This window comes from Ranitomeya imitator, chromosome 1, assembly GCF_032444005.1.
Source record: "Ranitomeya imitator isolate aRanImi1 chromosome 1, aRanImi1.pri, whole genome shotgun sequence".
NCBI lineage: Eukaryota > Metazoa > Chordata > Amphibia > Anura > Dendrobatidae > Ranitomeya > Ranitomeya imitator.
The window spans coordinates 698567357-698580305 of record NC_091282.1 but is presented as its reverse complement, the minus strand read 5'-3'; the positions used below and the strand labels follow the sequence as shown (position 1 = coordinate 698580305).

The 12949-nt window shown below is 42.4% G+C and overlaps 1 protein-coding gene across 4 annotated transcripts in view; it reads left to right on the top strand.

Moving 5' to 3' along the window:
* The window catches only part of RGS6 (regulator of G protein signaling 6), a 696740-nt gene that overhangs the window by 662562 nt on the left and 21229 nt on the right, over positions 1 to 12949 (top strand). The window lies entirely within an intron of this gene.

Below are 12949 nucleotides of genomic sequence, written 5' to 3'. Positions count from 1 at the left end.
AGGTACAGACCGGAATCCCCGATGCGCGTTTCGCGTACAGCTTTTTCGAGGGGTATTCCGGTCTGTACCTCACAGGTAATGTGCCATTGCCACTAGCGCTATACATCCATCTGGGTTACCCACAGCTATAAATGTTATTCCTTTCTGCTTTTTACAGCTGCTAGTCAGCCTTAACATTCATCTACTTTGCACTTGCACTAAGACACCTTATTTATATGTATTATGCAATATCTGTCTGTCTTTATTATGCACATTGCATTTACTAGTTATTAGATAGATTTCTTGTAGATTTAATCCATTTCATAGGTCATTTGGATTATTAAAAGAGGTTTTTCACCCTTTTGGATATAAGTATTTTTGATTCACAATTTGCTATCTATCGCTGTAGCTTTTTTAGATCTTGATAACCCTTGGCACCTTTCCATATTGGTCAGGCCAATTTCATTTTGCACTACGTGTCCCCATAGTTTTATCACATTTTTAAATTTGATTTCAATAAAGTATTGAAATTTTAAGGCAATAGCTTTTTTTCTCTCTTTTTTGATGAATTTATGTAACTAAAGTAGATTATCCAGCTAAGGACAAATAGTTTCATACATTTTACGTAATAAAATACTCAATATTCTCTGCACGTAGAAAAAGAACCTACTTGTATAATAAAATAAGGGTATATTGGTATGAATTTTGATAGAGACATATGCAGTTATTTATATTGCTCATTTATGCACATTAATCCACGCATTTCTAGGTATTGCTTATAAATTATGTGTTTCTGAGATATAACAGAACAGGTGTAACAGATTGATTTCACAGTATTGTGAGATTTGTATGAGAAATCCCATTTGTTGCTGCCAATATCATTGTGATTCGAGAATGCATTTAATGAATCTGTAATTTAAAGATTTGAACACATTAAAGAAGCTCTCCTCCTCCTCCCATCAAAATTGATATCCTCTTATTGCAGTCATCATATTATACAGCACTGTACACTTAGAATTGCTCATTTTGTGTTACTACCCAGTTAATGCTTCTCTTTTCTTTGCTCTACATAGAAACAGGAAATCGCTTGTCCCTGCACATACAGTACCTAGCGAAAGTATTCGGCTCCCTGAAACTTTTCAGCCTTTTCCCACATATCATGCTTCAAACATAAAGATACCAAATGTAAATTTTTGGTGGAGAATCAACAACAAGTGGAATACAATTGTGAAGTTGAACGAAATTTATTGGTTATTTTAAAGGGAACCTGTCACCCCGTTTTTTCAGATTGAGATAAAAATACTGTTAAATAGGGCCTGCGCTGTGCGTTACAATAGTGTATGTAGTTTACCCTGATTCCCCACCTATGCTGCGAAATACATTACCAAAGTCGCCGTTTTCGCCAGTCAATCAGGCTGGTCAGGTCGGGTGGGCGTGGTGACATCGCTGTTTCTTCCCCAGCTTTCCGTTGGTGGCGTAGTGGTGTGCGCATGTCCAAGTGCCGAATCCACTGCGTGCAGGTGAAGAAAAAGCGCGCGATCTGCGCTATTACCCTTGTCATCGGTGGGGGCGGCCATCTTCCTGAGGCCGTGCGTGCGCAGATGGAGTGCTCTGCTGCACGGGGCTTCAGGAAAATGGCCGCAGGATGCCGCGCGTGCGCAGAAGAGATCGCGGCGGCCATTTTCCTGAAGCTGAGATGCAAACTCTAATCCTGTGTCTTGGGATAGAGTCCTGAGACTCCTTGCTTGCGCTCTTGGTGCGGTACTGTGACCCTGTGATGCAACAGGGTTTGCTTCCTTCACACTGGGTGAAGTTAACCCGTGTGGGTATCCACATTGTACCACCATATAGTCCGTCATTACTCAGCAGCAGGTTTCATCTCTGCATGGTGGACCCTGGGCTGCGAATGCACCTATACCATTCTTCTTATAATTTGTTGTGTTCCGTCAGCCCTAACACCACCTGGGAGACACACCAAACATGTGGAAGAAGGTGCTCTCGTCAGATGAAACCAAAATCGAACTTTTTATCAACAATGCCAAATGATATGTTTGGCGTAAAGGCAACACAGCTGGTTGGTGGTGGCAGCATCATGGTTTGGGCCTGCTTTTCTTCAGCAGGGACAGGGGAGATGATTAAAATTGATGGTAAGATGGATAGACCAAATACAGGACCATTCTTGAAGAAAACCTGTTGAGAGTCTGCAAAAGACCTGACACTGGGACAGGGAAAGATCTTGCAACAAGACAATGATCCCAAACATAAAGCAAAATCTACAATGGAATGGTTCACAAATAAACGTATCCAGGTGTTAGAATGGCCAAGTCAAAGTCCAGACCTCAATCCAATTGAGAATCTGTGGAAAGAGCTGAAAACTGCTGTTCACAAACGATCTCCATCAAACCTCACTGAGCTAGAGCAATTTGCCAAGGAAAAATGGGCAAGAATTTCAGTCTCTCCATGTACAAAACTGATAGAGACATACCCCAAGTGTCTTGCAGCTGTATTCGCAGCAAAAGGTGGCGCAACAAAGTATTAAGTTAAAGGGCCGAATAATATTGCATGCCCCACTTTTCAGTTTTTGAATTTCCACAAAAATGTAAAATAACCAATAAATTTCGTTCAACTTCACAATTGTATTCCACTTGTTGTTGATTCTTCACCAAAAAATTAACGCTTGGTATCTTTATGTTTGAAGCATGATATGTGGGAAAAGTTTGAAAAGTTCCAGGGAGCCGAATACTTTTTCAAGGCACTGTATCATTACCCTGTTCAACGTCTGACCCAGCTGCTCCCTCCTCTCCTTTTTTAGGGACTTTTCCAGTGATGACTCATAAAGGGAAAATTTACCTCCTCTTTCTATATAGAGATTAGAAGGATTCAGCTAGTCAGTTTTTAATCACATAATGTCATAGACCTAATGGGAAGCAGAAGAATTAGTTGGGTAGAAGGAACAATGAACAATTGTAAGTGCACAGTGCTATATAATATGATGAATGCAACGTAATTCTTGTATTTTGACTTTTTTTTTCTCGTTATGCCGTTTAACGTTTGGGTTAATTATTTGTTTATATTGATAGATCGGTCTATTCTGAGCGCGGCGATGCCAAATATATGTATGTTTGATTTTTTTTTTTATTGTTTTATTTTGAATGGGGCGAAAGGGTGGTGATTTGAACTTTTATTTTTTTTTAGATTTTTTAAAACTTTTTTTTAACTTTTTGCATGCTTCAATAGTCTCCATGGGAAACTAGAAGCTGCAGTTGTCCGATCGCCTCTGCTACACATAGGTGATTATCATATCACCTGAATGTAGCAGAAATTCTCACTTGCTATGTGCATCGACCACCAGGCAGCGCTCATAGCAATCCAGCAATGACAGCAGTATTGGTTTGCTGGAGACCTCTGGTTGTCATGCCAACCCATCGGTGACCCGCGATCACGTTATGGGTCACCGATGGGCGGGTTTAGTGATGCACTTGTGGTAAGCGCAAGTTAAATGCCGCTGTCAGAGATTGACAGCGGCATTAAACTAGTTAACAGCCGCAGGTGGATCGCGATTCCACCTGTGGCTGTTAGAGGCAGATGTCAACTGTTCAAAACAGCTGACATGTGCCGGAAAGATGTGGGCTCAGTGCCGGAGCCCATATCAAAGGGAGCGAGTCTGACATCGGGGTACTATTATGCCCGATGTCGGAAAGGGGTTAAAAAGTGTTCGGCTCATTTTACTGTGATATTTTACATTGCAATGTAAAAAATGCAAAATTTGTAACTTGGTCGTGAGCTCCAAACACCTATGGGCTTTACCATGTTCCTCCAGATGAGGCCCCAATAGAAACATCTTGGGCAACTGTTTAACAATTATTTAGTTACTTTCTCTATAGTTAAAAGGGAATCTTGTCACCAGGTTTTTGCTACGCAATCTGAAAGCCCCCATTATGTAGTGGAAGAGAGCCTGACTACAGTGATGTGTCTTACTACAGTAGTTAGTAACCATGTGTCACTTACTAGGATGTGTCACTTAGATACTAGGCTTTGTTTTACGGTTTCAATACAATCACTGTTTTGTCAGCAGATTATCACTAGAGGACTAAGTGTTTTGTGCTTCCTGGTCCAACCACTCCCCCAGCACTGATTAGCAGCTTTCTGTCACTATACATTGCACAGAGAAAGGAGAAAATCAGTGGTGTGGGTGGGGTTTACACAGCTCATCATTCTACTAAACTAAGTGACACATCACTGGAATCGGGGTGTCTGTTTCTACATCATGTTAATGTTAAATTGCAGAGGAAAAACTTGAAGACGGATTCCTTTTAAGAAACAATATATATTCAACTACCTTGTAGAGCTTATATGAAATTGTTTTTTAATTATGAAGTTAAAAATAAAAGTACCGTACCATTAATTATAGTGTGCTTCCTGATCATTTTATGACTATTTAAGTAAATGTTTATAATATCGAAGCAGAATAAAAAAAAAGTATTTTCTTTTTTAATGTGTATATATGAATAAAAAAAAAGAAATGAAAGATATGACTGCAGACAAATTATCCTGGTTATTAAAAATGTATTAACACATGCACATGGTGCTGGTGGCACCCTGCTTTAACCAGCTCCCAGGGCACATGCCTCACCAGCCTTCATCTATTTACTGTCTGGCTGATACTGTCTCTGTTTTAGAAGACTTATATATACTTTTATAGTAGCTGTTCTTTAGATAATTTACCCTTAAAACCAATCTATGATGATCTTTATAGAAAGTATCTTAAGGGAACTTTTCTCACAACAATGTGGAAGGTCCTAACACTGGTCCGAGGCATTTCTAGCATTTATTGACCTTCTTGTGAAAACCTCACATAGAGCCATTAAAAAGTAAAGCGCTTTACCGACATCTAATGGGAGCGCAAAGCGAGGCTGACTTAGCAGGATAAATATTGAAGAAAATAATTGTGCCTTTTATATCCCTGCTTTTCCCAGATATGAAGTTTCTCTGGTCTTGGTGTATAGGGTAAAGAATCCCTTTTTTTAAGAAGAATTGCATACATAGTGCTGAATACTTAGGATAGAAAAATCACACAGACCCTAAATTTGTAAAAAAATGTATTAAATTATTATTCAAAAATATTAAGTTATCCCCCATCCAAAGTATAAGGAATACCTTTCTCATTTCTGTGTTTCTGACTGCTGAGACCCCTTACAATCCCAAGATTGGGGCTTTGGAATCTGAGAACTTGAATGGAGCAGGGCTGTGCATGCTCAATCTCCTTCCAATTCATTGTCCGTGGGACTGACAAAAAAGCTGTGTGATTTTCTTTCTCTGGCAATTGTATAGAAAATGATTGGAGTGCCGATAGCACACGTGTACCTTTGCTCCCTTTGAGACTGGGCTCTGCAGAGTTTGTTTGCTGGTTCTAGAGTCATGGCGATCACAGTGGTCAGTCCTTCAAATTAGTAAAATGTTCTCTTTGAGATAGGAGATTATTAAAAGTTTTGGAATTAACCTTTAAGTCTATTTACAAGAATGTAATTTTTGAGAGGGGAAATGAGTGCATCTCATAGAAGTTGAGAAAATATCAAGCCTAATAGCCTATTCATAAGTTTCCAATAAAAGTGGTAAGAGACTGAATGTTGTACCAGTCATTAAAAAGCCCATCCACTCTAGTAGGTTTAGAAGCACAGTGACATCTGACACTTAAAGGGACACTGTCACCTGAATTTGGAGGGAACAATCTTCAGCCATGGAGGCGGGGTTTGGGGGTTTTTGATTCACCCTTTCCTTACCCGCTTGCTGCATGCTGGCTGCAATATTGGATTGAAGTTCATTCTCTGTCCTCCGTAGTACATGCCTGCACAAGGTAAGATTGCCTTGTGCAGGCATGTACTATGGAGGACAGAGAATGAACTTCAATCCAATATTGCAGCCAGCATGCAGCAAGCGGGTAAGGAAAGGGTGAATCAAAAACCCCAAAACCCCGCCTCCATGGCTGAAGATTGTTCCCTCCAAATTCAGGTGACAGTGTCCCTTTAAAGAGAATAGGACATCAACTCAGTAACTGAAAAGTAAATTCAGTCTTGTATCTTCCAAGAATGGACTATTTAATAGCTGTGATGTAACAGGGAAGTAAATACAGTCTGGTGTATTTTCCAACATGGCATTGGTTAAATAGTAGCAATGTATTCAAGAAGTAAATGCAGTCCTGTATCTTCCAGCAGGGCAGTGGTTAATAGCAGCAATGTAACTGGGAAGAAAATACAGTTTAGTATCTTCTAGCAGTTTTATTGTTAATAGCAGTGAGGAAACCGAGAAGTAAATGCAAACTGGAGAAACAGTTTAAGAGATGAGTTACCTTGATTGGAAAGGCCAGATGTCAACATGACTGAAAACAGTTGTTCACACCAACCCCTCAGTTATGAACTTCTCACAACACCTAGTAAGTTGGACTAAGTTTGGAAATAATTTGGATTGGAGAATGATAGTTAAGAGAAGCTAAGGAGATCCAGATCGCTGCTGCGTGTCAAACACAACGAGATCGCTATCCAGGACGCTGCAACGTTACAGATAGCTATCGTTATCGTTCTAAAGTCGCTCAGTGTGAAGGTGTGAAGGTACCTTAAGGGTATGTGCACACGTCAGGAATTTCTTGCAGAAATTTTCTGACAAAAAGAATCCGCATGCTTTTTTTTGCGTTTTTTGTGCTTTTTTATGCATTTTTATGCATTTTTTGCACATTTTTTTGTGCGTTTTTTGCGTTTTTTCCAAAAAAAAAAACATAAAATAGCGGGAAAAACGCAAAAAATCCGCAAAATTAATGAACATGCTTCTTTTTCCGCAATGCGTTTTTTTTTTTGCGGAAAAAACGCATTATGTGCACAAAAATTGCAGAATGCATTCTAAATGATAGGATGCATATGTCTGTGGTTTGCAATGCGTTTTTATAGCGTTTTTATCGCGAACAAACGCAAAAAAAACACGAAAAAACCTGAATGTGTGCACATACCCTTAAAGATAACACATTTCCTTTGTATTTTAGGCAAAAAAAAATATTTTCATCTTTTAGATTTTAAAAATTGCAAAAAGGAAATTGGGTTGATACAAAAGTTTGGGCACCCTTGGAGATTAGTGTGCTAATGTAACTTTAACCAAGGTTAAGATTTCAGACTTTTATTAGCCTTTTAGGATTATGGCTTGTTCACTATCATCATTAGGAAAGACCAGGTGATTCTAATTTCCCAGATTTATAAAAATCCAGCATCTTCTAACCTTGTGCAAAAAACATCAGCCCCCCAAAAAGTGTCCCCTCTTCTATCCTGTTTTGCAGTGGACGTGGGAGGGATGATGCAGTGACGTAATCGCGCTGACCTAGGTATCCTGCGACCTGCTGGAGAAAGTGGCAAAGTTGGGATCTGGAGGCTATGTGCTCCACCACAACTGTTAACAATATTGTCATCCAGAGGACGCTGATAATGTTAATAGTGTCGCAACTAATGTGGCCCATCTGGCATTTGTGAAATTTTCCCTATGGCTAGTCCTGTTCTGCTCACAGCCCTCCACACAGTAAGATGGTCCCCAGCATAGCCCTCTACACAGTATAACATTCGCCACACAGTCCTCTACACAGTGTTATGGCCCTCACACAGTCCACAACACAGTATTATGGCCCCCAAAGACCTCCAAACAGTATAGTGGCTCTTACACAGTATAGTGGTCCCCATAAAGCCCTCCACACTGGCCCTACACATTGTTCAACACATTATAATGGACTCCACACAGTATGAGATCTCCACAACCCTCTCTACAGTACAAAGCCCACACAGATCTCCACACAATATAAGGTCCCCTCAGTCCTTCACAAAGTATAATGGCCCTCTCAAAGCATTGCACACAGTATAGTGACCCTCCCAACACACACAGCCCTGCACATAGTATTATGGCCTCTCCACACAATATAATGGCCTCCACATAGTATGAGGTTCCCACAGCCTTCCACACAGTATAATGGCATTCACACAGTATAATGACCTGCACGCAATATAATGGCATGTACATAACACTCCACACACTATAATGGCCTCCCCACAGCCCCCACACACAGAATAATGGTCCTAAAACATTTCTCCACACAGTATAATGCCCCCCACACAGTATAACGGCCCAAACACAGCGCTGCCCATAATATAATTGCCTCCACAAAGACCTCCACACAGTATGACACAGTATCAATTTGTCACGATTCACACCGTGACCGTCACCCCCACGTCACAGATCGGGGTGATGTTAGGCCAACAGATGGCTATCACATGTGCAGGGGGGCTTATCTTAGTTATCCCTCCACTCCACAATGTGATGAAAAAACACACACAAGGCTATTGACCTCTTAGTTTACAGCAGGGGCTTATTTTAGGTATCCCACTGCTCTTCAATATACCACGAACTGCAGGGATTTATGTATATCCCACTTACAGTTCCACTTGAAACTTGCAGCTCTTTGGCGCCCCCCTTACTCTCAGGTCAGATTAGGTACTGCACCTGGGGTAATTAGGCGCCAGAAAGGCTGCCTGCTATGTACTGGCTATTGGGCACGCTGCAGCGACGCGACCTCCCAACTGCTACACTCAGAAACCCCTCTAACCTTATTAATATTCCATGCATGCCTTCTGTCTTTTTCAATTGTGCCCTTTGGAATTCTCGCTCTGTGTGTAATAAACTATCCTTCATCCATGACTTCTTCCTTTCTAATTCTCTTAATCTCCTGGCTCTTACTGAAACCTGGATCCAGCAAGCAGACACCACCGCTGCTGCTGCTCTTTCATATGGTGGACTACACTTTTCTCATACCCCAAGATCGGACAACAGAGCAGGTGGAGGTGTTGGTCTGCTCCTTTCACCCAAATGTACCTTCCAAGTTATCCCCCAAGTGCCCTCACTTGTCTTCCCTTCCTTTGAGGTCCATGCTGTCAGACTGTACATCCCCTTCTCCATGCGAGTGGCGGTGGTGTATCGTCCTCCCGGCCCCTCTCATCAGTTCCTGGATCACTTTGCCACCTGGCTTCCACACTTTCTCTCTTATGACACCCCCACCCTCATCATGGGTGATTTCAACATCCCCATTGCTTCTCCCCTCTCCCCATCTGCTTCTCACCTTTTATCTCTAACCTCCTCTTTCGGCCTCTCACAGCATACTATCTCTCCAACGCATGAAGATGGAAACTCCCTCAACTTAGTCTTCTCCCGACTTTGCTCAGTGGATGATTTCACAAACTCCCCTCTCCCGCTCTCGGACCACAACCTTCTTTCATTCTCTATCAAGAACTGCCATCCCGCTCAGGTCACCCCCACTTTCCACACTTATAGAAACATACAGGCCACTAACACCCAGAAACTTATGAAGAACTTGCAGTCCTCATTGGCCCCAATCTCCTCCATCTCATGTCCTGATTCTGCTCTGAAGCATTACAATGAAACCCTGCAAAGTGCCCTGGATGAAGCTGCACCTCCTATACATAAAACAACTCAGCACAGACGGAAACAACCGTGGCACACGCTGCAAACACGTTTCCTGCAGCGGTGCTCCAGGTGCGCCGAACGTATGTGGAGAAAATCTAATGTACCCGAAGATTTCATCCATTATAAGTTCATGCTAAAAACATACAACCCTGCCCTTCACCTCTCCAAACAAACCTATTTCAACACCCTCATCACCTCGCTGTCCAATAACCCTAAACGTCTCTTTGACACTTTCCTGTCCCTACTCAACCCAAGAGTGCAGACCCCAACCACGGATCTCCGTGCTGGCGATCTGGCCAATTACTTCAAAGAAAAAATTGACCACATTCGACAGGAAATCATCTCCCAATCTCTTCATACCATTCACTGTCCTCCCTCTCCTACTGCATCTAGTTCACTCTCTGACTTTGAACCAGTTACAGAAGAAGTAGTAATCAGGCTCCTTGCATCTTCTCGCCCAACCACTTGCACCAGTGACCCCATTCCGTCACATCTCCTCCAGTCCCTTTCCCCGGCTGTCACCTCTCACCTAACAAAAATATTCAACCTTTCTCTCACTTCCGGTATTTTTCCATCCTCATTTAAGCATGCCATCATACATCCATTACTTTAAAAACCATCCCTCGATCAAAACTGTGCCGCTAATTATAGACCTGTCTCTAATCTTCCCTTCATCTCTAAACTCCTCGAATGCCTGGTCCACTCCCGTCTTACCTGCTATCTCTCAGATAACTCTCTTCTCGACCCTCTTCAATCTGGTTTCCGCTCTTTACACTCTACTGAAACTGCCCTCACTAAAGTCTCTAATGACCTACTAACAGCTAAATCTAATGGTCACTACTCCATGCTAATTCTCTTGGATCTCTCCGCAGCATTCGACACTGTGGATCATCAGCTCCTCCTCACTGTGCTCCGCTCCATCGGCCTCAAGGACACCGTTCTCTCCTGGTTCTCCTCCTATCTCTCTGACCGATCCTTCACTGTATCTTTTGCTGGTTCCTCCTCCTCTCACCTTCCCCTTACTGTTGGGGTTCCTCAAGGATCAGTCCTAGGCCCCCTCCTTTTCTCTTTGTATACTGCCCCTATTGGACAAACAATCAGTAGATTTGGTTTCCAGTACCATCTCTATGCTGACGACACCCAATTATACACTTCTTCTCCTGTTATCACGCCGACCTTTTTAGTAAACACCAGTGATTGTCTTACCGCTGTCTCTAACATCATGTCCTCCATCTATCTGAAACTGAACCTGTCAAAAACTGAACTCCTCGTGTTTTCTCCCTCTATTAACATACCTTTGCCTGACATTGCCATCTCCGTGTGCCGGTCCACCATTACTCCAAAGCAACATGCCCGCTGCCTTGGGGTCATACTTGATTCCAAGCTTTCATTCACCCCCCACATCCGATCACTGGCTCGCTCTTCTTATCTGCATCTCAAAAACATTTCTAGAATTCGCCCTTTTCTTACTTTCGACTCTTCAAAAACTCTTACTGTTTCACTTATTCATTCTCGTCTGGACTATTGTAACTCTCTACTAATTGGCCTCCCTCTTACAAAACTCTCCCTGCTCCAATCTGTCCTGAATGCTGCAGCCAGGATCATATTCCTCACCAACCGTTACACCGATGCCTCTACCTTGTGCCAGTCATTACACTGGTTACCCATCCACTCAAAAATTCAGTACAAAACTACTACCCTCATCCACAAAGCACTCCATGGCTCAGCACCACCCTACATCTCCTCTCTGGTCTCAGTCTACCACCCTACCCGTACCCTCCGCTCCGCTAATGACCTCAGGTTAGCATCCTCAATAATCACAACCTCCCATTCCCGTCTCCAAGACTTTACACATGCTGCGCCGATTCTTTGGAATGCACTACCTAGGTTAATACGATTAATCCCCAATCCCCACAGTTTTAAGCGTGCCCTAAAAACTCATTTGTTCAGATTGGCCTACTGCCTCAACGCATTAACCTAACTATCCCTGTGTGGCCCATTCAAAAAAAAAAAAACATAATCAGGTTCCTCGCAACATGTTCTCATACACTTTATGCAGTTAATAGCCCTCTGTGTCTGTACTGCTACATACTTAGGCAGTTAACTGGTTCATGCAGCTCTACATGAACACCTGAGCCTTACACTATGGCTGGTCCGAATAACTAAAGCAATTGTTAACATCCACCTCTCGTGTCTCCCCTTTTCCTCATAGTTTGTAAGCTTGCGAGCAGAGCCCCCATTCCTCTTGGTATCTATTTTGAACTGTCATTATTGTTATGCTGTAATGTCTATTGTCTGTACAGGTCCCCTCTATAATTTGTAAAGCGCTGCGGAATATGTTGGCGCTATATAAATAAAATGATTATTATTATATGAGGCACTTACTGCCCTCTACACATTACAGAGGCCCCATCAGCTGTACACCCACTATGAGGTCCCCACAGCCTTATATACTGCTTAATAGCCTCCACACAGTATAATGGCCCCCCACGTAGCCCAGCACATAGTACAGAGAGGGCCATTTATATGGATACACCTAAATAAAATGCGAATGGTTGGTGATATCAACTTTCTCTTTGTGGCACTTTAGTATATGGGAGGGGGAAAACTTTTCAAGATGGGTGGTGACCATGGTGGCAATTTTGAAGTCGGCCATTTTGGATCCAACTTTATTTTTTTCCATGGAAAGGGGGTCATGCGACACATCAAACTTATTGAGAATTTCACAAGAAAAACAATGGTGTGCTTGGTTTTAACGTAACTTTATTCTTCCATTAGTTATTTACAAGTTTATGACCACTTATAAAATGTGTTCAAAGTGCTGCCTATTGTGTTGGATTGTCAATGCAACCTGTTGTGAATTCTGTTGTCGAACTCCCTCCTGTGGTCGTGAATGGTACTTCGGCGAGTTCTGTCTATGGGCTCCCTCTGGTGGCTGTGAGTGAAGCTGCTGCTTCTGAGGTTCCTTACACAGGTGACGTGGTTTATCCTTTGGTTGGCTGCTCTATTTAACTCCACTCAGATCGTTACTCCATGGCAGCTGCCAATGTTCCTGCATTGGTTCAGTTCGCTCTTGGTTCTTTCTGGTGACCTGTCTTCTCCAGCAGAAGCTAAGTTCCTGATATTATTTGTTCATTGTTTCCTTGTCCAGCTGGTTATCATGATTTTGTCTTGCTAGCTGGAAGCTCTGGGATGCAGAGTGGCACCTCCGCACCGTGAGTCGGTGCGGAGGTCTTTTTGCACACTCTGCGTGGTCTTTTGTAGTTTTTTGTGCTGACCGCAAAGATACCTTTCCTATCCTCTGTCTGTTTAGTAAGTCTGGCCTCCCTTTGCTGAAACCTGTTTCATTTCTGCGTTTGTGACTTTCACCTTTACTCACAGTCAATATATGTGGGGGGCTGCCTTTTCCTTTGGGGAATTTCTCTGAGGTAAGGTAGGCTTTATTTTCTATCTCTAGGGCTAGCTA